This window comes from Tupaia chinensis, unplaced genomic scaffold (assembly GCF_000334495.1).
Source record: "Tupaia chinensis unplaced genomic scaffold, TupChi_1.0 Scaffold000622_1, whole genome shotgun sequence".
Lineage (NCBI taxonomy): Eukaryota > Metazoa > Chordata > Mammalia > Scandentia > Tupaiidae > Tupaia > Tupaia belangeri.
Window position 1 is genome coordinate 8456388 of NW_006160142.1, and position 26756 is coordinate 8483143.

Here is a 26756-nt window from a genome sequence, read left to right on the forward strand (position 1 = left end):
TGAGAGGTTTTTGCTATAGGGCATGTGCGTTTGCCAGACAGACAGAGAGAGACAGAGAGACAGAAAGCAAGAAATCACCTCTCAGGGGGGATGGCCACATTGCAATCCCTTCTCCTTCATTCCCCTCTTGGGATCTTGGGCATGCATGCACATGTGCCTGATGGGAGTTTTAAGCCACTGGGTCCAGGATGTAAACCACAGTGGACTACATGGGAGTCCAGCGACATAGCCATTACGCTAACTGCTGGTCCCCAAAACACATATCTTGACAAATGAATATTTTAGGAATTTTTACTACTAAACAGAAAACGGGGATAAGATCAAAAGGGACACTTCACCAAAGAAGGAAGAACAGATAGGCATGTGAAAACAGGCTCAATAGTCACTGGGGAATAAAAATTTAAACTACTTTGAGGTATCATTTTACCCTCTTTGAGTGGCCAATTCCAGAAGACCAATTACCTATACTGATTGCTGTGGAGCATATGAAACAGTTGGCTCTCCCATCCACTGTTGTAGATATGTACAGTGGTTTGATAATTTCTTAAAAAGTTAAACATTTGTGGTGTTTACTATGTAACAAGAAGCCACTTCTTTCTTATTCATCCAAGAAAATGAAAGCATACATGTATACAAAACGTTGTATAGTAAACAGTAGTAGCAGCTCTAGTTGTAACCGTTAACTGAAATCAATTCAAATGGTCACAACAGGTGAACAGATAAATGAATTATGGTATACCCATATTCACATAATGAAATACCACTTGATAATAAAAATGAGTGAGACCTATTGACATAGATTACATCTATGAATCTTTAAAAAAATGATGCTAAGGAAAATAGGCAAAAATAGTACATATTGTTATGATTCCACTTACTAAAACTAGAAAATGCAGAAAACTAGTCCTGGGATTGGGGACTAGAAGAAGTGGATTAAAATGGCCCCTAGGATGCTTTTGGAAAAATGTACATGTTTCTTATCTTGGTAGTGATGGTCTCTCATGGAGATAAATACAGTTTTTTCAGAATCCATCCAATCGTACAATTTAAACATTTGTAGTTACTTTTTCTCAATTATACTGAAATAATGTTGAAAAAAATTAGCTCATATAATTTTTTTTAAAGAGGTTTTTGCTATAGGGTGCATGCGCTCGCCAGACAGACAGAGAGAGACAGAGAGACTGAAAGAGAGAAATCACCCCCCTCCCCCGCCCCGGGGAGATGGCCACGCCACAATCCATTCTCCTCCATTCTCCTCTCGGGATCTTGGGCACGCACGCACACGTGCCCAGTGGGAGTTTTAAGCCACTGGGTCTGGGATGCAAACCGTGGTCGATTACATGGGAGTCCAGTGACATAGTCATTATGCTAACTCCTGGTCTTGCTCATATAATTTCAATAGACACATCTTTTGTTTGTTTATTTGGGATTGCAAAACTATTAACTATATTGAGACAAAATTGGCATCTTTATAATACTGGGGATTCCTATCACTGAGTGTATTACATCTTTTTGGTGTTGTTGATTGTATTTTTGTGACCTTCTGGACTGTTTTAAACTTACACGTTTTGCATATTTCATTATATTTATCATATATATGCAGTTTTTTTCATGGGTATTAATTTTATATCCTGCTATATCACTGAATCCTCTTATTGTAATAGTTTGATTTGTTTCTCTTGGTTTTTCTTTATATAAAGCCCTATTATCTATAAGTAGTGACAGAATTATTATCTGAAATTAATGCCTTTATAATTATATAGTTCTAATTAATTAATCTCTTCTAACTGGGTTGGTTAATTACTCCACTGCAATGTTAAGAAGAATGATCATTATCTTCCTTGCCCTGCCCTACTTTAGTGAGAATAACTCCAATACCACTAGCTTTTGAGCTAATACACACATATATAAGTATATGAGTTAAGATTATATGAACTTATTGATAATCATTAATGGATTTTTACTTTTTAAATTAAGAATTGATCTCAATAGTTGCAAATTACTTTTGAAGTTTTTATAAGATGAAAATGTTTATTTTTCTCCTTAGCTCTACAAAACAATAAAGTATGCTAATATAGTTTTTTTTTTAATTTATTTTTAAAAATTTTTTTGGAGAGGTTTTTGCTATAAGGCATGTGGCACTTGCCAGAAAGACAGAGAGACAGAAAGCAAGAAATCACACCCCCTAGGTGGAATGGCCATACCGTAATCCCTTCTCCTCCATTCTCCTCTTGGGATCTTGAGCACACATGCACACGCTCCTGGTATGAGGGTCTGGGACTCGAACTGTGGTTGACTACATGGGAGTTCAGCGACAAAGCCAATACGCCAACTGCTGGTCCTGCTAATATAGTTCTACATGTTGAAATACCCTTAAAGGCCTGAAATAAACCTTGCTTCCTCACAATAAGTCATTTCTGAAAAGTTTTGCTGTTTTTAATGTTTACTGACACTTTCTTTAGTATTTTTGCAAAGACATCATTAAAAAGATGAGTATAGTAGGGTCAACAGGTGGCATGGTGGTTGAGGTGCTGGAAATATGAGTGTGCATGCCCAAAATACTGAGAGGGGAAAGGAGGACTGTGGTGTGTGGCCCTTCTCCCGGGGGCCGGTGGTGGTAGTGGGTGATTTCTCACTTTCTATCTGTCTATCCCACGAGTATATGTGCCCTACAGCCAAAATCTCTCTCTCACACACACAAAATCAGTATATTGTATGTTTATGAAATCATTCATTCAAAATCATTGTCCTCGGACAGTAGATGGCATGGTGATTGAGGCATTAGACTCCCACATGGCCGGCAACAGTTTATGAGTTCCAGACCCAGCAGCTTGTTTTTTCCCTTCCTACCCCTTGTTTCTCTCTGGTCAGATGAAAAAATAATAATAAATAAAATTTAATAAATATTTCTTTTTAAAAAATTGTCCTTGTTTTTACTATGCTCTGTATTAAATAACTTTAAAAACATGCCTGTTGATCATTTTATAGATTTCTCCCATAAGATTATTTGGACTTTTTGCTTCTTACATATTCCTCGACAACTTTTGTTCAAAGTACTTTGAAAAATTTTTAAAAATTTCCTCTATTTTTATAGTTATTTCTTATTTGCATTTTCTTATTTCATGTTCGTATACTACTCACTATCTTGAATTGTTTTTGCTGAAGTATTCACTTTTCACTTTTGGAGTGCCTAAACTTCACCTGCTAACAGTTTCTTTAGGAAAGGTCCATATGAGCAAAATTTTCTGAAATATGCATGTTCAAAATTAATTGTTTATATTGTTTATACTTGAATGAAAGCTAAATACAGTATGCTTGACCTAGAATCTCTATTTGAGTATCTGGAAGTTATTCTACACTGTTTTCTGCTATTGGAAAGGACTTAGGCCAGTCAAATAATTTTTTCATTAGAAAACTTGATTTTTATCTTTAAATATGTGTTCTTGTCCACTGTATTGTCTTTCTTCTTCAAGGGGTCAGTTGTGTACACACTGGACTCAAAATCTTTAATACTGTGTAGATGAAAGGTCAGAAAACATGTTCTGTAAAAAGCTTAATTTTAAGTATTTCAGGTTTGCTGTCCACATGTGGTCGTTGTCACCTGCTTTTGAAAAACAATAACAGCACCACACATTACAAAGTGTAAATTAAAAAAAAAATCTAGGTCATAGACTATATAAAAATAGACTGCAAGTTCAATTTGGCCCATAAGGCTATAGTTTGCTGACTCCCATTAGAGATAATTTTCTCTATTTCTCTGGTTTTTTAATTTTTTTATTTTTTTTATTTTTATTTTTATTTTTTTTAGAGATTTTTGCAATAGGGCATGTGCACTTACTGGAGAGAAAAAGAGAGGCAGAGAGACAGAGAGACATCACCCCCTAGGGGGATGGCCATGCTGCAATCCCTTCTCCTTCATTCTCCTCTTGGGATCTTGGGCATGCATGCACCCAGTGTGAGTCCAGGACGTGAACCATGGTCAACTATATGGGAATCCATGACATAACCATTATGTCATCTTCTGGTCCCTCTATTCTTCTGTTTTACTTGTTTTTTCTCCTCAAGTATATCTTTTATGTTCCTTAATATGTTTTCTTTGATTCTAGCCTCTGGTCATACTAATGGTTTAAATTCTATTTTTAAAGTTTGTTTCCTCTATACCTTTCTTTGGTCCACAAACATTCAACTCCTTTAATTATCTGGCTATTTTCTACTCATTTTTATAGCTCATCTTTTTCTTGACCTGTTGTATTTTCTCTCTCTTTCTCTCTCTCTCTCTCTGTGTGTGTGTGTGTGTGTGTATCTTCATGGATGCAATTGCAACACAAAGTTGATTTTACTTTTATCTGTTTTCTGGCAACATTTTATTGATGGATTTGTGCTAACTTATAGTTTTGTTCTTTATTTTCACATTTAAACATCATTTCTTAGATACTATATTTTCCCTATTACTTAGTTTGAATGAGTTAGATTTTCCCTGAAACGATTCTAACAGCAGATTTGCAAGTTTGAATGTTCAGGGTCATTTTGAAGGTTTTGCAACCTGACCTTTCCTTCCTCTCTTGGTAGAACCATGACAGTTCTCTGTAGTCATGCCTCTTCCTACCACCATCCTCGGGACTGCGAGATCTGTTCTCTGATCCACAGTACTCCCTGCCACAGTTGTGCCTGCACTTTTAGAAGTGTTGAGATCTGCCATCTGTCACACGCCCAGGCAATTTTAGAGCTCGAGTATCTCTGGGCACAATATAAAGTTTTTCTTTTTTGGTTTGAGTACTGTTTAATTTGGTTCATTCTCCTCACATCTATCCTCTAGGTCTTTTGCTGTGCTTTCTCTTCGCCTTTTTCTCTTCAGAGTAGAACTTTCTGCTTCTGAAAAATACATCTTAGCTTGTATTTCTGAGAGATACTACTGATAGCAGCCATCTAAACTTATTTTATCTTCCCTTGCCATGCCATTGTAACTTCTTGTTCTTAACTGCATTTTATTGCATTTTAAAGAAATTAAATATAAGGAGTAGCTAGCAAAATGTCTACCTCTATTAGCTTCAGTAAAAGGCAGTGTTGGGTTTTTATTGTCATGTTTCCTTATTGTACAATATTCAATAGAAATGAGAATTTTAAAAACAAGCTGCCACTATATTTCTACCTAACTCAGGCTGCTTTTCAAAATTTTGTAAAGAGCATTTCTATTATGTTTATTTGACTCAGATTTGTTGGTCAGGCTTTGATAATTGATAATTTCTATTTCTATAATGACAAATGTCTGACATTATTTCTTTTCCTTTTCTTTCTTTCTTTCTTTCTTTCTTTCTTTCTTTCTTTCTTTCTTTCTTTCTTTCTTTCTTTTTTTTTTTTTTTTTTTTTTACCATAGGGTGTGTGTGCTTGCCAGAGAGAGGGAAAGTGAGGAATCATCCCTCTGGGGAATGGTCATTCCACAATCCCTTCTCTTCCATTTTCCTCTTAGGATTTTGGCACATACACACAGGCTCCCAAGGTGAGTTTCAAGTCACTGGGTCTGGTACTCAAATTGTGGTTGGCCATATGGGAGTCCAGCACCTTAATCACCATGCCACTTGCTGGCCCTGACATTTTATTTTTACTAGTTTATTTTCAGTTATTTATTTCAGGAGAGAAAGAGAGACACAAGGACAGACACCTCCAAAGACAGTCTTTAGGCTCTGATTTACCCCCAGACTCAGGCATCTCAGATCATGCAGCCATATGCGTGTATATGAAGACTTCAGACTTGAACCTGGGACCTCCGATGTGTGTCCAGCATTGCAAAGTCCTGTGTTACTGTGTCAATGACTGGCCCATATTTCTTTATTTCTTTATTTTTTTTTTAAAAAGAGAGTGTTTTGCTATAAAGTATGTGTGCTAGCCAGAGAGACAGAGATGGAAAGCAAGAATTCACTCCCTGGGGGGATGACCACACCACAATCCCTTCTCCTCCATTCTCCTCTTGGGATCTTGGGCACACACTCACACACACACACACACACACACACACACACACATGCATCTGGTGTGAGTTTTAAGTTGCCGGCTCCAGGACTTGAATCATGGTCAACTATGTGAGAGTCCAGAGATGTAACCATTATGCCATCTGCTGGTCATGAAACTTATTTTTCAGAATAGTATTTCAGTAATTATGATTTGGTGTTTCCACATAAATGCTCTTACGCATTACCTATAATAATTGGTTCTTAGGCACCAAAAATTATGTAGGAGGTAAGACATGTAACTTTGATGCCAATATATGATTCAGTCATTATATAGTTGACTTAGCACCTGGTTATATTCTATAAGATATTTCACTCAGTAAACTAATGGATTCAGGTTGCTTGTGGACAAGAGAAGCTAGATAACAGAACTACTTCTTTAATTATAGAATTATGCGTAGTGTAGAATTTGTCAAAGTTTGGAGTGACTACTTCATTATTTGAAAACCTTTTACACGGGAACCAGCAGTTAGCGTAATGGCTATGTCACTGGACTCCCACGTAGTCGACTGCGGTCTGTGTCCCGGACCCGGTGGCTTAAAACTCATGCTGGCTGTGTGTGCGTGCATGCCCAAGATCCCGAGAGGAGAATGGAGGAGGAGGGATTGTGGCGTGACCATCCCCTCTGGGGGGTGATTTCTCGCTTTCTGTCTCTCTGTCTCTGTCTGTCTGGCGAGCACATGCGCCCTATAGCAAAAAAATCTCTCAAAAAAAAAAAGTGTGAAAGAACTTCAGCCTATAAATGTGTACAGCAAAAAAAGAAAATAAATAAATAAAAGGTTTTATTTTAATGTACTGCTACTTAGCTAAATACGTGCTCATGAGTTCACCAAGTATAATAGTTTAACCAGACATCTTCTCTCACATATCAATCCACTCACATACTTTCTTTTGTAGTAAGGTAAATTGCCACATATCTCCTTAATTATCATTCTGCTAACACTTCTGCTCCTTACGAATTTACTTGTCCTCTAAAATAAGTCAGGTTATGCTGTTTCTTGCTTCAAGCTCTTCAATGGGCTCTTCTAGCAGTAAATATGAAATCTGAACTCCTTGCCATGTCCAACAGGACATGTAAAATACACTGACATGTGTGCTGCCCTCGGCGCCAGCCCTGACTGTTCTATCTGCCTCCCGTGCTCTAGCCACTCCGTCCTTCATTCCTTCTTTCAGCTGTCCTGCTCATTGGTACTTTAGAAGTCTCATGTGTGCTCATTACTTCTAGCAATAGCTTCCCTTACCCAGATCTTCACATGTGGCCTTCTTATAATCAGTTCAAATATAACTTCTAAAGGGGGGGCTTTCCTTTGCAGCATTATACGAAAGTAACCTGTCCCTCTATTGCCCAAGTAACCTATAACTTACTATGACATTTTCTTTTTTTTGTTTAATGTATTACAATTTTTAAAAATTTTTAGTAAACATAATAAATGTACATATGTATGGGGTACAGTGTTTCTTTTGGTACATAAATACAATGTATGGTTATCAAATCAGGATAATTTGTATATTCACCACCTCAAGCTTTTTTGTAGCTATCTTGAAATATACAAAAAATGATTGTTAACTACAGTCAACCTACTGTGCTATTAGAACACTAGACCTTGGGCCAACAGGTGGCATGGTGGTTAAAGGCACAAGGCCAACCCTATTTTGAGTCCTGGACCTGGCAGCTTGCTTTCTCACTTCTCTCTCTTGCTCTTGCTCTTGCTCTTGCTTTTGCTCTTGCTCTCACTCTGTTCCTCTCTGGTCAATTTTTTTTTTTTTTGAGAGGTTTTTCTTATAGGGCACGTGCACTCAACAGAAAGACAGAGAGAGACAGAAAGGGAGAAATCAACCCCTGGTGATGTGGCATGATGGCCACACCACAATCCCTTCTCCTCCATTCTACTCTCAGGATCTTGGGCACTCACGCACACGTACCTGGCATGAGTTTAAGCCACCAGGTTTGGGACTCAAACCGCGGTTGACTACATGAGAGTCCAGCAACATAGCCATTATGCCAACTGCTGGTCTCCAATAAAATAATAATTATTATTTTTTTAAAGAACACTAGACCTTATTCATCCTGTCCAATTATAACTTTCTATCTGCTAACCAACATCTCTAGGAAAGGCAATCAGCATTTGGAAAAGAAATCATCCTGGGTCCATCAACAGACAAATGAATGGAGAAAAGTGGTGTTTGTGCACAGTGGATTTCTGTTCCATTATTTTTAGTTCTCCACTTTGGACCTCCTTTTGTTATCATTGTTCCACAATGAAATAATTAAAAGATATTTTCACAAACAAACAAACAAACATGAATGAAATGTTATTATTTGAAGTAACATGGGTGAATCTGGGGCACATAGTGTTAAGTGAAATGAGCTAGGCACGGGGAAAGACATCCCGCATGTCCGCACAGAAGCTTTTTTTTTCTTTAAATCACAACACGCTTTGGACTCCAATTGAATAGAGAATACACACGGGTCTTGACTATTTCCCTTTTCTCAGAATCTAGAACTTCCAGTACATTATTTTGGGGCCTTAAACATGAATTTAATTGGTAAGTTTATTTTTAATATCTGTGTACACTGTGTACAAACATCTACTTATTGACACAAATCTTTGTATGTGGGCACATGATACAGTTTTCACCTGAGGGCCAACCTTTAGTAAAAATGTCTACAGGTACAAAGGGGTATCCTTAAGATTTGTTTCTAACACAGACACCTGCAGGGTGTAACTTTGAATTTCAGCAAATGCAGCGATTAGACACCCAGCAGCCCACTTTGTTCTGCATATGTTATGAAACTGTCCTGCACTCATCACTGTACTAGAGAAATAGCCATCAATTGTACATGTATGCAGATGGCATGTGCACACACACATGCACACACACACCTCACTGTCTTACCATATAGCTCTGCAGTATTCTTACCAGGTAAGCGAGGTCACATCTGCCCCAAATAGAAAGTGACCCAATTGCATGGCACATTTAATACAGCCAATTTTATCACTCTGATATATTTTTAGCCTCCAACAAAGGAAGCATAAAACATACACATAAATGGAGAATATGATTATTTTGCTTTTTACCTTAGTCATGCTATGCTTCAAAGTTTATCTAAGTAATATCAACTGATTCTGTGTGGCAGTTTTTCTGTTCTTTTCAAAATAACTTTTGCTAAGTCAGTTAAAGAGAAGCCAATTTTAATATAGCGAGAATATGCTCTCAGGACAGAACTGGAAGACACCAGTTATTGATGATCATTGACTTTGACTTACTCTGAAAACTACAGACTTAAAAAAAAATGTTTATACATTTAGTGCAAAGGAAGCCAAAGTGTAGGGTGGAGGAGTGTTTGAATGGAAGTCTCAGGAGTCCTATCAAAGGGGAGGAGGTTCAATACTTATCTGAAATGACATTTTAAAAATTAAGAAAATTAAAATGTATACATTCTGAATTTCAATAAATTATCCTTGAAATCATAATACATGCAGAAAGGGATTTTTACATTCTTGGAATTATATAGGCTTGGTTAAGAGGGGTTGCTGGGTGCTGAGGACTTTCAGAGGAGGAGTACTTAGCATGAGAATGTGCTCACAGTTGGGGCGGCTGAGGCCGAGAGTGGACCACAGTGCCAAGGCCCTGTCTGAGGTGCTTCATCTCTGCCCTTCTCTCTCTCTCTCATTCATGGAATAAATGAATAAACTTGTAAAAAAATCAATGCAAAGAGAGAACAGAAAATTAAATTCTCCAAATTGAACTTGACCTCCTTTGTGTTTATACCTTATGTTCAGTTTTGTTCAGTTTTACTTTCAAGAAGAAAACTATATAGTAATATAAAGTTTATCATAAAATTTAGGTACCTTTTCTTTTCTTTTCTTTCTTTCTTTATTTTTTTTTGAGAGGTTTTTGCTACAGGGCACATGTGCTCGCCAGAAATACAGAGAGACAGAGAGATAGAAAGCAAGAAATCACCCGCCAGTGGGGATGGTCACGCCGCAATCCCTTCTCCTCCATTCTCCTCTCGGGATCTTGGGCATGCATGCACATGCACCTGGCATGAGTTTAAGCCACCGGGTCCAGGACTCGAACAATGATCAACTACATGGGAGTCCAGCGACATAGCCATTACGCAAACTGCTGGTCCTGGTACCTTCTATTTCTAATAAACCTTTAAAGTATAAACTATCTATAGGAATATTAGCATTGGATTTATTTAATGGGCACAGGAAGCATTCAACATTGTGTGTTCCCATAAAGTGCTTTTACTTACATGTTTATTAAATGGTTTACATTACAGTTTTTGGAGGACTGCCATTTTCACATTTGTTTACTCAAAAATTTGGGGTAGAATAGATGATCATAGTCATTTTCTAGCCTTTTATAAGTTTATGTCTTATCTTTTTATTCCAGATAATATGTAAGTTCTTTAAAAAATTCAAGGAAAATAAATGCAAAATTTTGGGGAAAAAAACAACAAAAGTCATACATACATTTTAAATTTTTTTGCATGAAAATAAACTCATTCCTTAATTCTATTTTCCCACAAGCTTATAAAGTTTCCTCATACATCTTATCTTCTTTTATTTTTGAGAGTGTTTTTTTTTTTTTTTTTTTCCTGTAAGATGCATGTACTCGCTGGAAACACAGAAAGACAGAGAGACAGAAAGCAAGAAATCTCACCCCTGCGGGGAATGGCCTTGCTGCAATCCCTTCTCCTTCATTTTACTCTCAGGATTTGGGGCATACACACACACACACACACACGCACACACACATACATGCCTGATGTGTTTTAAGCTTCCAGGTCAGGGACTTGAACCATGGTTGACTACATGAAGTCCAGTGATGTAACCATTACCTCATCTGCTGGTCCCATACATCTTATCTTCTATTTCATCACACAGGGTTTGGCTCAGAAAGTCCAAAGGATAATCTCCTGTGACCTCTAAATGGCCAGTTGATCACTGATGTGTGTATTTCCAGTTTAGCTTTCATTATACTTCTCTTTATGATCTGTGGAATACAACTCTGAGCTATTCTTTTTCCCAATTTTGCTCTACATAAACCTGGATAATTTGAATAAATGTGATTCACTCTCTCAGTATCCTAGAAGAAGATGCATTTCTTTTCTTATCAAATCTTGATCATAATTCTATGTTGAGCTCACTATTAATAATGTCGCTTGGGATGCAAATGCTAAGTTGATGTGCTGTATAAACTCATCTCTCAGCCACAGGGTCACATTGACATAAGTAAGTATAACAACTGCATTATTAGAAGTCAGAGCTCCAACATGGAAAGATGATAATAGAAACTGTTCAAAAGGAGGTCATAAAGTATCTATTTTAAATACTCTCTGTCAGATAGGTGACACTGTTTCTGCTTTCTGTCAGAGGGAAGTATGTTGATAATATTCTCCATTTCCCACATGTTTTTTTTTCAAATCTTTCCATCAGCATCAAACACTCACAGGAATTTCCCCCAGATCTCATAATTCTATTCCTTGGCCCTTTGAAAAATGACAGCAGCCAACTTTTATTGCAATAAACATTCATTCTAAAACATATTGTATCGGATTAGATCATGTCTTTGAATAAATAAGGCATTTTATATATTCATTCCATAAAATGGCCATTAATTTTTCTCCAGAAGGATAAGGTCATAGTTTAAGATGCTCTAATATTTTCTGCAGATACAGTTGTGAATTGCTGGGGCCATAAGCAAATTACTCTCTGGGGGTAGCTTTTGTGCCGTGCACTATTAGAAACTCAGCAAATGCATCACTGTCTTTTTAAACAGTGGGCTCCTGCACCTGCAGAATATAGTGGCTATGGCAGATCTAATCTGATCAGAATTGTAAATAAGCAGTAAGCAATATTTACTTACTTATCTTGTTGCTAATAAAGAAGTCTTCTTACAAATGCCCTGATGTGGTGTAGCTAACTAATTTAAAAGGGTCAAAGAAGAAAAGAAGTCCCTACCACATAGAGAACTTAGCTGTATGAAACAGAGAAGCTTTGACTTGGTGGCCCAGTCTTCCATGCCTGCTTTTCTCCCACTTGACAGTTTCCCCATTACATTTTCATCTTCTTCTGCTGAGAAACTTGTCCTTTGACATGAAACTAGTGTATCAGTCTTGGGTTTCAGAAAGTAGAGCTTAGAAGAGCTTGTATGGAATAATAGGTAAGTTGTGGGGTTTGGGAAGAGACAGTGTGGAATCGGATTCTGACTTTCTTGACCAGCTCTGCACCCTGGGCAAGTCCATTATCTCCCTCGATTAGTTATTCTTCAGTTCCGTAAACTGACTGATTTGGAGGATTTTGTGATGACTAAACAAATTAACCCAGTTGAGGGTTATCCTATATTAAACATGCAACAAATATTAGCCATTATTACTATTATATCCATCTTTTATAAAAACTTTATTAACTTTCGCTAAACTTTCTGTTTTTTTTTTCTATTTTTTTATTTTTCTTTTTTTAACATTAATATGCTATACATCATTACAGTATACAAAGTGAATTTTTCACCCAAAATACACTGTCTGTTGGCTCAATCAAGCACATCAACATACGTGTTATCAACAATTTTTCATTTCTTATGTCTTATATATTTTGCGTTTTTTTTTTTTTTCCATCCTTGATTCCCTATTCCTAACCCTCTGCCCTGTCCAACCCTCCTCCCATTGTCTCTGGTATCCATGATTTCTTTCTATGCCTATCCCAGCCCCCCCATTTAATTGATTTGCTAATGAACTTAATTCTTTCGCTAAACTTCTGAGGGACATGTGGATTTTAAATTTTCTCTGTAATAATCAAGTCACTTGATATTTCTTCAAGCATCAGGAAGTTATAAGTATGGACGTTTTAGAGACCGTTACCTTTTCTGGTGCCCGTTGGATGATAATCATTAGTTTTCACGTCTCTGCTATTTGAAATACCCTTAATGAGGTGATATAATTACATATCTCATTTAATCCTTACAGGATCCAGAAGACCCATGTAAATGAACCTTGCATATTTCCAAAGAAAGCATTGCTTCTGTTAATTTTAGGCCAGGGAAGACCCTTAATTTATGTATTTGAATTCATCAGAAGATATTCATATTTGTATTCCCTTCACTGTTCTCAACGTGGTTACTGTCTACAGAGTCTTAGTCATTCCTTCCCCTCCTCACTTTGTAACTGTCTTCCTGCTGTTCTTAACTCAGGAGTGTTTTAAGTCCCATACTTAAATGGCGAAACATTTGTTTGTGACACACACCATATGCCCAGAATCCTTATACCTGTTGCAGAGAGAGGCCTTGCAGGACCTGGCAGGTGTCGTGTCTGCATATGGGTTGTTCCAGCATTATCATTCATAATAATTCTCAAAGAGGGCATGAGTAATTTACATATCAAAAGTCCTATTTCAGGCATGCATATTAAGTACGAAGCTCACCAATATTAACTTTTGGATCGGGAAACTTCTTCAGGGACCATATCTTAATTTGAAAGGCGTATCTCGTCAAGACAACTTAAATAATTGTTTCTGTTGACAGTGCTACCTTCCATATGTGAAGATGACATTGCCAGCTCAAATTCATACCTCATTCAATCATCTTTATAACTGTAAGTCAAGTGTTAGCATCCACATACTATTGTATCTAGACTACCAGGCTACATTTTCTGCTACCTCATTATCCTAGAATGCCTCAAATATGACTCTCCTCACAGATATTAATTCGGAAAACACCCATTGTCTATATTTTCTTGCCTACAATATCAAAAGCCTATTTCTTCCTCATTAAACCTCTAAAACGCTGAATTCAGTAGAGGAACAGGAGCAAGAGGAGCATAGAAGAAAAGCTGTAAGGTGCGGAGAGTGGGAGGACATCAGTGCTGTGCTGCAGCTGGATCCTACTGGCTCATGAGAGCTGGGTTTTGGGTTTCTATCTTAGGCACGTGTTAAACACAGCCAAAGTTAACACATTATGTAACTTATAATTACATAATGTTAAAAGCAAGCCTTAAAAACATATCCAAAATGTATCACTTCCTAATTATTTTATTACATGTTGTTATTATGTATAATCAAGGTTATTTGTATCTATTGCATTTGGTAGAAATATGCAATCACATGTTATTGTGCATCTCTTCCTAACTTCACAGTCAGGTTAGTACCTTGAAATCGACCATTGTGGAAATTTCCACACCACAGAAATCTGCAAATGCTACACATCAAGACTTGACTAATTTTTTAAATTGATTTTCTAAATAAGTAGTTGGCAAAATTGTGCCATACCTCTATAGTAATAAAACTTTATTTTATTTACCAAAGCAGGAAAGTTGCCTAGATTTGACCCATGAGTCAAGACTTTCCAGCTACTAGTCTAAACTTCAGGAAGTGATGCTGACCTCTGTACAATACATTTTCTTTTGTTTTGTTTTATTTTCCAATGGAAGAAGCTCTCTTATTCAACACAGAGAGCAAAAATACAAATAGAATATATTCATTAATTATCTTCCACTAAACAGATATTCTTTGCATTTGGAGCAATAAATGATTAGCCATCAGGAGCTGCTTTTGGAGAATGGTCCACAAATGCCTTATCAGTGGTCAGATATTAATACCAAGGCCCATCTCCTCCCTTACACATTAATCTTCTAGCTCCTTTAAACATAACCCAGCCTTTTGGGCTTTAATCTGAATGATGGCCATTGTTCTTTCATAATTTTTTTAGGATCATCAAAGAAAGTACTGTCAATCCACCTTATTATAGGATGCTTGTAATATTTCCAATGTTCTGGGACGTAACCTTCTAGAATTTCTGCTAATACTGCTTCACCAATGAATACATTCACCAAAGGTATGCCAACTGCTACTGGAAGCCCCGTCAACAAAATGTAGAATTTCACCAAATGCAAAAATACCTGCCATAGAATCCTGAAGGCTGGATGATAATCTTTTCCCATGGTGTCCACTGTGTCGAATGGGAGCAATAGTCTTTGGAAAGCCATGCATGAGGAAGTCCCTGAATCTGAGTTGAGTTCCACGCCAGTGGCAAGAGAGGAAACCACTATAGTGATCGAAGCCTATTGCAATAAACTCAAGGTCACTATGGCTACGACTATGCATTTTATAATTACAAGTGTTGTATTTGTGTATTAGAAAATCAGAAAATGTTGCAATATTTAAAAACTATTACCCCACTTCATAAAAAGTCACTTTTATCATGGGGTAATGAGTGATGTTCTGACAAACATCTTTTTGGTTTCACTTTCCTGTTACTCATTAATATAAATGGAAGGATCCTCCAATAGCCTTATTAAATCTCATCAATTGCATTAATAAATTAGAGGCAGACATAAGAATTTGACAAACGTCAATCAAGATATTCTGTGAGAATTGACTGCTTATATAGGACTACATATCCTATTCTACGATTTGTTAAGTTGTGTGCTGCACATTTTTTATAGCAATCAAGGATTTTTTGTATATGTGTGACTGCTTCCATGCTTATTTTCCTGAAGAACCTGTTGTTACATGTTTATCAGTTCATTACCGAAGAAAAGTGACATCACATGTGGTGGTGGTGGGGGGGTCAACTTGGGGGTTACCATTCTTCTAGTCCATTCTGCAGCTAACAATAGAATTATCCAAGTCTGTGTAATTTATAAAAACAGAAGTTTATTCAGCTAATAAGAATCCCAAGGTTCAGAAGCTGGATCTTGTGAAGGTCTTCTGGTTGTTAGGAAAGACGGTAGAATAGGGATCTTGAGCAGAGCAGAAAATGTATCTGTGTTCATGTGTTTCTCTTCCTGTTTTATTCTTTCTCCTTTTAAACACACTGGCACACAATCACGGGGCCCCTGATACCTAATCTCCCCAAAGGCCCTGCCTTAATCTAAGTCCCTTTTTAATATACTCAGAGTACAACCAAATTCCAATGCATGAATTTTGGGACAGCCCATCCAAATCACAGCAGTCATAGAAAAGTAAGACAGGGAGCCAACCTCTGGAACCTTCCGAAAGAAAGAAGATGGCGTTGAGGACAATATAGTTCTGCCTGTGGTAGAGACAAGGGCTCATAATCTGTCTGAATAGAGGTAGGGGTGTTAAACTAAAAGAAATATTCATGATACGTATTAAAGAAGGAGATTATTACAATGTGTTTTTTGCAGTAGAGGAGCAAGATGGGATGTAATTCAAATACAAGGACAAGTGAGAATTTATAGTCAAGGAGCAGGATGGGGTCAGTGTATGAAAATTACTAAGAGGAAACATCTAAGGAGCATTTTCACCGAAGGCTGTTCGGGTGAGAAGATATCAAGGGTAGGGTATAAGTAATGTGACCAGATGTCGTAGGTGGGGGATCTTTGCTAAACCTATTCAGTAGGATCCTTGCTAAAACTGGACTGTGCTGGTCAAGGATAGAGTCCAACATTGGTGCCTACTCAAAAAGAAGACACAGAAAAGCCTGATTCAGATTTGGTCAAGGAGAGAGTCTTTTTCAGGAGATGGGATCATTGTGCTCTTAACAGACCAAAGTGAAATAACTACAATAATGAAAGCACACTGACTTATAGGAAACTTGTACGCTAAGTAGTAAAACTCTGGTATGGATAGTTTACCTACCACAGTTCTCAACTTGGTTATCAGTAAGAAAAATACTCCATGGCCCTAATGGAAACCTATATATTTTGGAGAAAACTTGGCTTAAAATAATCTGGATTTAAGTGATTAATGCAAACTTTTTGCCAGGTGTGCAGCTTTAATGGAGATTTGCACTTTTACTTTCTTTGCCATTAATGACTTTAGTGACATTCTTAGGGCTCTATTTGTTAGAACATTAATTTCTTCCCAAAGCTTCAATTAAAATGCAGTATGGTGGGACCAGCAGTTGGGGTAATGGCTATGTTGCTGAACTCGCATGTAGTCGACTGTGGTTCAAATCCCAGACCCGGTGGCTTAAACTCACATTGGACCTGTATGCATGTGTGCGTGTGTGTGTGCCCAAGATCCCAAGAGGAGAATGGAGGCGAATGGATTGCGGTATGGCCATCCCCCCCTGGGGGGTGATTTTTCACTTTCTGTCTCTCTGTCTCTCTCTGTCTTTCTGGTGAGCACACGCGCCCTATAGCCAAAACCTCTAAAAAAGAAAAAGCAGTATAGCCATTTGTCAGTATTGTATTATACAGCAGCTATGGACTATCTACATGCTTTTGTCAATATTGCATTATATAGCAGCTCTGGGCTATCTACATGGGGCTGATCCAGGATGCAGGTTACCTGAAGGCACACATTCAATCCTGGGTTAGCTTCCTTGCCTCTGATCAATTCTCCTTATGGTATCTATAACTGTATGGGCTTAGACAATGCTAATTTATACTAATACTATGTAAAGTCTAGACTTAGGAAATTCTCCTTACTGTCTGTAGAAATGTTTCCCATTTTAAAATAAAATATTAATGATTTTTTATCTTGATTAGATTGCTTTTGAGATTACTCATCCTCCATTTTCATTTCCCATCTATACAACATTTGCCTCCATTCTAAAGCTCATTCAGGATTGACTATGCTGCTATTCAACCATTCATCTTAGTTACTGGGTGCTTTCCCAATATCTTATTATCAACTATCACTTTGAGAAGCAGAGTCTATCTATTTGTTCCTCTTCCCATCTTATGTCATGATATCTCCAATTTCAGAAGAAACCATTTGTTATTCTCCATGTGCAATTACTTACACTAGGTACATTGTTGCTAAGAGGTGGCAGTGGCAACAGGCTAGCTTCTTGGGAACTTGGTAAAGGCAGTCTAAGAAGTGTAAATGGTATTTGCTTAAGGTGAATAAATGAAGGGTGATTGCTGCAGTGTAGTTCATAATAAAAATAAAATATTTCAGCAATAGAGGTCTAGTTCAATAAATGACAGTGCGTAAAAAGGAAACACTGAGTCATAAAATAACTTTTCATAACATTTAAGAAAAATAAAAATAATTATATTTAGTGAAAAATGTTAAGGTTAACATTATATGGACTTGCTGTTACTAATTTTATAAATATATGCTATGTGTGTTTGTGGGTTACATATGAATAAAAACTGACAAACGAATAATAAATTTTTGAGATTTTTTTGAGTGGTGGCAGTATGGGTGATTTCAATTTATTTTTTTAGTCGTTTATGGTAGTTTTCACAATAGCAATATATTTTTTGTAACAACCAGAATTTAAAATGTCATTGTTGGGTCATCCACTTGCATGGTGGGTAAGGTGGCTGGATTGAGCCAATTGAGTTTGAAGCCATTTCTCTAAAAACTGCATCACCGGCACATTCCTTGGACAAACAAGTAATCTGAGTCACAGACATAGTCGCTAAGAAATGCCAGGTGCATGTGCCCAAAATCCTGAAAGGAGAGAGAAATGGAAGAAAAGGGATTGTGGTGTGACCATTCCCTAGGGAGGCTTTATCGTTCTCCTCTCTCTCTTTATTAAAAAAATCTCTCTCTGGTGAGTGCATGTGCCCTACTGAAAATAAAATTTTAAAAAGAAAAAAAGAAAAAGGAAAAAAAAAGTCATCACAACACAAAAAGAAATACTAAAACCAAGTAATAATTACAACAGTCCACCCTGCCATATACACTTTATTTGCTCAAAGTAAGAGGGAGTCTGCTTAAATTACTCAAATTTCTTTCTTTCTTTTCCTGTCTTTCTTTCTTTCTCTTTTTTTCCTCATGGCTCCATGGAACCAAGACTTCTTCTTTTTTTTGAAAAGTTTTTTCTATAGGGCGTGTGTGCTCACCAGAAAGACAGAGAAAGACAAGAAAGAGAGACAAGGGGATGGCCATGCCACAATCTCTTCTCCTCCATTCTCCTCTTGGGATCCTGGGGACACATGTACATGTGCCGGGCGTGACTTTAAGCCACAGGGAGTTCAGCAACACAGACATTATGCCAACTGCTGGTTCCATGCAACTAGGAATTATTTACAATAAAGAAAATTGTTTGACATCTTAGAGATACAAAAGTGAAAAAGAGGAAAGAATTCTAGATTATAAAATATTTACAAGGCAAGTGTTCTTGGATGGATTTAGCCTTAAACTGCGTTTCAGTGGTAAAATATCTGGAAAAAGTGCAGGAGCTTTTGTGACCCACATAAGCTATATTTCTGCTTCATCCATGTTATGACTAAATTCTGGGGAAGAATAAGTTACAGTCCACCACCATCAAGAACCAACTTTTTCTAGTACTCTCAAGAGTATCCTGGCATCCAGAGGAGTGAGGATGGGGCGTTATGGGCCATGGCTGCATTTGTCTCTGGGCTTCTTTCTTTCTTTTTCTGTTCCTCTCCCATCATAGTCCTGCTTTCTCCTACATTTGTGTTCGCATTAGCCAATAAAGTTTGACACTGTTTCTCTAGAAAGTGCATCACTGATATGTTCCTTCAGGTCTTTCACATCCAACAGAGAATAAAAGGATAATGAAACCATAAGAAAAAGAAATGTCTTTTTTAAAATTAATTTTTAAAATTCGCTTTATATTCCTTCACTGTATATCATTACAGCATACAAATAAATTTTACCATTTAGAATACACTGAATGTTTGCCCGAGGATAGTGCTATACCTATAATCTTTAACAGCTAATTTTCCATTCGTGTTTCTTCACTGTTTTACTTCTTTTTTTTTTCCCCTTGATTCCCTCTCTCTCACCCTCTGCCATTTCACCCTCCTCTCACACTGTCTCTGTGTCTACAGTGGCTCTCCGTGCCTTTATATTGTCCAGTATTTCAGTATATAATGGACGTTCAGTATATAATGATTGGGGACATACACTGTCTCTCTTTATTTTCTGCTTTGCTTCACTTAGCAGTAAATCTTCCATATTTGTCCACTTTCTATCAAATGCCAGGGTCTCATTGTTTTCTATAGCTGAGTAGTATTCTGTAATGTATATGATCCACACTTTTTCAATCCATTCATCTGTTCATGGATATTTGTGTTGGTTCCATGTCTTGGTAATTGTGAATAGTGCTGCAATAAATAAGGATGTACAAATGCTTTTCTGACTGAGCATTTTCCTCTCCTTTGGGTGGATACCCAGGAGTGGAATTACTGGTTCATATGGTAGTTCTATTTGTAGACATCCATACTGTTCTCCACATTGGCTATACTAACTTACATTCCCACTAACAGTGTAGGAGAGTTCCCTTTTCACCACAGCCTTCTCAGCACTTACCATTTTTTTTTCATTATTTTTTTCTTAACCATTCTGACTGGGTCTAGGTATTACCTTATTGTAGTTTTGGTTTACATCTACCTTATGATAAGATATCTTGAACAGTTTTTCATATGCTTTCTGGCCATTTGTATATCTTCCGTAGAGAGTTGTCTGTTCAGCTCATTTGCCCTTTTAATTGGGTTGATCGTTATTTATATATTTATTTATTTTATATATTTAGTTTTTGGGTAAGCTGTTTGAGTTTCCCGTATATCTTAGTTATCAGTTCCTTATCTGAGGCATAGTTTGCAAATATATTCTCCCATTGTGGGGGTTATTGATTAACTCTTATTATTATTTATTTTGCTGTGCAGAAGCTTTTAAATCTCATGTAATCCCACTTGTCTATTTTGGGGATTATTGCCTGTGCTTTGGGGTTCTTGTTCAAGAACCTATTCCTATGTCTCTAGGAGTTTCCCCTGTGTGTTCTACCAGTAGTTTCATAGTTTGAGGTCTTGGGTTTAGATCTTTGATCCATTTTAAGTTAATTTTTATTAAAGGTGAGAGATGGGGCCCAGTTTCATCTTTTTGCAGGTGGATACCCAAGATATAATAACTCACAGCATACTAGTGTTCCTCATTATGTTAGAAAACCTCTCCATAATAGAGATGAAGATAAAAAGAGTGAAGGAAATAAAAAGAAAAGAGAGTTCCATTCTACCCTATCAGTGATCTCATCTGGCCACACAGATGTGGGCATGTTTTACAGCTGGTAAAATAGAGATATGATTCATGATAAAGGAATTACTTCATGAAAATGGAGAGGAGGGTGGGGGACATCTGCCATCCTCAGTTACTCCACTCCTGAATTATCTCCTTATGGGCATCTGAATAATTCTTTCCTCATGAGAAAATAATTTTCTAGGAATTCACGACTCTTCTCTTAAGTATTATCTTGCCTTCTTGTGATAAGCAAGAGACATTTATTTTTCAAAGACTTTTCTGTAAGAAGCATTTGATATTAAGAACTCATTGCTGGAGTCATTTCCAGAAAATTATGATTCTATTGCCTTTATTGTTGCAGCTAGATTGATTTTTAAAATCAAAATGTCTTCTGGCTAATGCAAAGGTTAACAACTATGGGCGAATCTAATGATTTTTTTTTTAAGTGAAACATTCTTCCACACAATGGTTTAGACATGTTAAATCCCTGGCGATAAAGATGAGGGATGTGATAGTAAATAATGGAAGTGGGCTGTCAGTCCTCTTCAGCCACATTCCACTATTATATATTAAAAACATTTTAAAATAAAGGCAGTCTCTGAAAGGATATACATGGATATTTTTCTTTCTTTCTTTCTTTCTTTCTTTCTTTCTTTCTTTCTTTCTTTCTTTCTTTCTTTCTTTCTTTCTTTCTCATTGCTAATTTAAATGTAAGACTTGAACTTACTTATAATGTATCAAGGGAAGCCATCTTATCTCCATTTGACTGGTCTAGCTGTCAATATGCTGCCCTATTGCTTAGGTTGAATTCACCGTGCACATTTAAAGGTTCCTCTGTAAGTCTCCCTTGTAGCTCCAGTTAGGATTCTTAGAGGTATGTATCATCTCATGCCTTAAACAATAATGCAGGCTCTGAGACTATCATCTCCCTAATTTTTAGAAATTTTCATGAAGCAGATGAGTAAATCAGTCAGGATGGTGAAGTTCTTGTCCACTCTCTGTCTATTTAGATACTACTCTTACCTTTCAGTGTCTACACATACTGGAGACCTCTTGGAATAGATGATCCCCAGGATTTTAGACAGCAATTCTTGAATGAGTCATCTGGGGCAGCCATCTTTCTTGTCTGTTCTGCATGTTGAGAGCCAATGCCCTCAGCTGTGCAGAATGAAGGTCTTCACCCTGTTATTGTGATGCCTGCTAATGGATTCGAGGACTCCAGCTTTGAATTTCTTTAATACTTAGGCCACCAGTGTTTTAGGTAGTCTTTTTTTTTTTCTTCCTATCAATCTTGTCTTTTTTCTTTCTATAAAGTTCTTTTATTTTTTTCTTCCATGTGATAAAGACAAAGAGAGAGAGGTAGACAATACCACTAACAGGCTTTTCATAGCACTATCCACCCTGATCATGCATCAAAGGGATGTTCCAGGTGTGAACCCAGGACCTTCCCACGTGGGTCAATTGCTTTACTGCTGCTCTACTACCTGGCCCCAATATTGTATTGCTTTCTATATTTGAGGAATTTACAAAATTCTCAATCTATGAGTGGATTTTGTTCCTTTGTGATATTATAGGATCATCATTTTCAAAAACAATTTTTTTCCATTTTAGAGATATTTTAGGTTGATGGAAATATAGACATTTGGGCTCAATTCAGTAGGAAGGCCATAAAATTCCCAGAACTTTTGTATGTTCAAAGAGGTTTTCTACACTTACTGCCTGTTCTGAAGGCGTATCCATGGTGGAGGGTTTGTCTCCAATACAAACTCGGATAACCTCTCTCCTAGCAGCTACTTTCTCAGATAAAATAAAAAGTTCAGTAGGTCTCCTGGGGTAAACAGACATCTGAGTTATGTTAAATTTTATGTTGTAGTCTGTAAGCTAGCTGTTTTTTTTCTATATTACTTCTCTACTTAATATTTTATACGCACATGCTTTCTGAATTGCTAACAATTGCTAACTCTATTTCATGGGTGAGTAAACCGAGACACAAAGTGAGTAGACATCTTGCATTCATAAGAACCAGGGCAAGGCTATAATTAGGACCCAGCTATTCTAATCTTTTAATCAGTGGTTCTTACTGCTTTAGTAGAGTAATACATGTGATAGATTAAGCTCACAGAATCACCACATTCCTAAGTGTTTTCTGGAGCACTAAACACAAACTCCACTCAGATTTTATCATTAAAGGAGCATGTGGGATGCATCCCATGGTGTATTAATTTTTGGACTAACATAAATTCCTCTACATAAAAAAATGATAGTAAACATTTACTGAGCACTCACTGTCAGGCAGGGTTGTAGTGTTTTATCCATATTGGATAAGTCATCTTCCCAACTATCTAAACAAGTAAGGAGGTATTATTATCACCTTCATTTTTTAAATGAGAAGACTGGAACTCTAGAGTGCATGCTCTAAACCAAGGAGCAACAATCTAAGACCTACCAGTTAAATTCGACCAGCTGTCCATTTTTCTTTTCTGCTGCTCATGAAATAAGAGATTACACATTATTTAAATTGATAACATTTCAAATGGTTGTAAAAGTGGCTGGGTAACTTTGAATTTGCCTTGGCTTAACAAAGCCTAAAACACCCAAATCACTTACTCTCTGGTCTTTTAAAGAAAAAAAGTGGGCAAACGCCAGTGAGTCTAACCATCAGGAAATAATTCACACACTTGGATTTTTAGCATTAGTTACCATCAGTTGTGGCACAGCTCACTACTTGTGAGGTGTGCACTGAGAAGTGTGCACTGTGATGCACCATCAGGCTAAGGGTGGGAACAGGTGAGTTATGGTTTGTAATGCTTCTCCTGCTCCCTTTTCCCTCCCTCATAAAGAAGGTCTTGAGGGACCAGCAGTTAGCGTAATGGCTATGTCACTGGACTCCCATGTAGTTGACCGTAGTTCGAGTCTTGGACCTGGTGGCTTAAACTCACGCCGAGCGCGTGTGCGTGCGTGCCCAAGATCCCGAGAGGAGAATGGAAGAGAAGGGATCGCGGCATGGCAATCCTCCCTGGGGGAGTGACTTCTCGCTTTCTGTCTCTCTGTCTCTCTCTGTCTTTCTGGTGAGTGCACGTGCCCTATAGGAAAAAACCTCTACAAAGCAAAACAAAAAAACGAAAACAGAAGGTCTTGACAGGCTGCATGTGTGTGGTTATTTTTACATAGTAGAGTTAACTGATAAAATTTCTGCCTCTCTTCACTCCATTTTAAATGTAGCCAATTTTTCTTGAAGAGTGAAAGGAGAGACCAGCAGTTGACATAAAAACTATGTCTCTGGACTCCCACATAGTCGACCACGGTTAAAGTCCTGGACCCGGTGGCTTAAACTCATGCCAGGCGTGTGTGCGCGTGTGCCCAAGATCCCAAGAGGAGAATGGAGGAGAAGGGATTGCAGCGTGGCCATCCCCCCTGGGGGTGATGTCTCTCTGTCTCTTTCTGTATTTCTGGTGAGTGCATGCGCCCTATAGCAAAAACCTCTACCAAAAAAAAAAAAAAAAAAAAAAGTTTCTTTAGTTAAAAGTCCTTAGAGCACCTAATACATTAATATCTATTATCAGCCCATAAGTGAAGTATATAGCTTATAGTGCTTTCTAAAGTTAGTAGATAAAAACTTTTTTTTTTTTTTTTTTGCTTAACTCCTGGTTTTAACCTAATGACTTTGCTCCAGAGAACACAGTCTGGGGGAAAAAAAAAAATGAACACAGTGAAGTGCTCTTTTCCACACTAGGAGTTTTTCTGCCCAGGGAGTCAGTACCCATTGATGAGAGTCAGAGCACGATTGCTCCCGGATGTTGCAGAACCATATTTATAAATCCCCATCTGGCCATTCCTTTTTGTTATTTTAGTTTCCATGCAAACCACAGCCTTCTGTGTGCATTCGACATTATATCATTCTTTTCTTTCCAACATACTATTATCACCATAAAATTTTCAAGTTGACAAATCATTCCTCATGGCTCTTCTTCTTGGTTAACTGTTTCATGAACTCAGAGAGTTACCTGAATCTAACTGGCCACTTCTCTCTAAATCACAATGTAAAATAATGGCAGTTAATTCCAACCAGCGGTGGGACTCTGCTAATGTGGATCTCAAGGCATTTTGTCAACTACGGACTCAGTTGCAAAGACTTGTCACACCTCACAGGGAGGTATAAAACCTTTTGGCGACTGGCTACACTGTTCTTTCACAGTCTAAAGTGTTAACAGAAATGGGAGGCTTTTCCTTTTGAAGTTTTATTTTACTTCCGATTCAGCGATTGATTGAAATGAACTTTGGTGGTTTTCTTTTTTATAAACAATCTTCAAGGGAAAGTTACTGACTTTTCTAAATAAAGATGAATCTCACCTGCCTTGCCAACCTCAGCAATCCTGTCCCACTCTGTGTGGAGGAAATCAGCGTTTGGGTTCCAGCAGGGCTCCCAAGGACGATCGCCATTTCCTCACGCACAGGACTTTCTCCTGGGGATGGGAAGCCTGTCACTGTAATCAGACCTGTCAGCTCTTTGCAGAGGAATTGAAAAGTGCCCGTCCTCATGTGGAAATGGACTAGTGACTCGTCACTCTCTCCTGGTGGCATCGCCCCCAGACCATTACCACAGTGTCCCATGTCATACTTCCGCCATGGTCTGGTCCCTGCTGAGGACATGCTGCCGGGCTGAGCCACTCTGCCCACTCGTGCAGAATTCATGCTCGACCCAGTGCTGTCCTTCTCTGATTGACTTTAAGAAATGAAGTTGCTAAGTCCTGATGTTTTTGTCTGGCAGTACCTAGTACAAATTCTGGCATCATAACTCATGCACTAAAAGCCAATTATTAAAAAGAATTGTGGAACTGGTAATATATTCACTATGTTTTCCCCAATGAAAAATGTGATATCACGTTTGTACTGAAGTGTTATCCTGTCTCTACTGGTTTTACTTCCAGATGAGAGGCAAGATTTTTAAAAAGAAATTCAAAATGTCCCTGTCATCCTCTTAGACACTGGATGCCAGCTAATTGATGTTTAAGCTTTTAGTTTTCAGCTCCATTACATTTTACATCTGAGTATATTTTTGTACCCTTCTGCTTTTTGTAGAGACAAGGTATCAGATTTCTAGCTTTCAGAAGGACTGTTCAGTATATCAAGTCCTGTTAACACAGCTGTTAAATATTGAGATCATGCTGTATGTTAAAGGAAATTGATTTTCAAAGTAAATTAAATCTTTGAATGAAGGTGGATATATTGTTCCACAAGAAGAAAGAAATGTTAAGAGGGTTGAATATAGAACCTGTTACTGGGGAAATAAACTGACGTCCATGGAACAGTTGTATGATGATGTAACAATCTACCTTCCTCAAGTGCCTTAACAGTAAGATGTACTCAGCACAAGTTCAAGAAAAACTGGAAGACAGAGATACATATTTTGAAATTGTCATGGCTTTTGTCTGGCAGCTGATTGGTTGTGTTTGCTTTAAAAGAACATCTATATTGGTCTATGGTCAATTACAGTCAGACTGTTCATTCATTTCCTCAAATCAGGAGAGAAAAATGATGTTGAAGTAAGTAGTATCTATAAAGCAACTATCACACTTTAGGTAGCTCTGGTTACAGTAGATATAATTTGCATCCATGTTTTAAATTTTATTTATTTATCTCTTATGAGACAGAGGAGACAGAGCGGCATCCCCAGTAGGATGTTCATGCCACAACCCATCTCAAGCCTCAACCAGCCTGGATTGTGGGCACGTGTGTGCATACTTGGCATGTGCAGGGAGGCCCTGGGATCCAAACCCGGGCCCTTCCGTGCAGATCCTACTTTACAGAGCATTGTGTTAGGACTGCAGCTACCGC

General features: G+C 37.6%; 1 pseudogene; it reads right to left on the reverse strand.

Moving 5' to 3' along the window:
* Positions 1–14544: 14544 nt before the first annotated feature.
* On the reverse strand, positions 14545–25613 carry LOC102486248 (NADH dehydrogenase [ubiquinone] 1 beta subcomplex subunit 5, mitochondrial-like; annotated as a pseudogene).
* Between the last annotated feature and the right edge of the window lie 1143 nt (positions 25614–26756).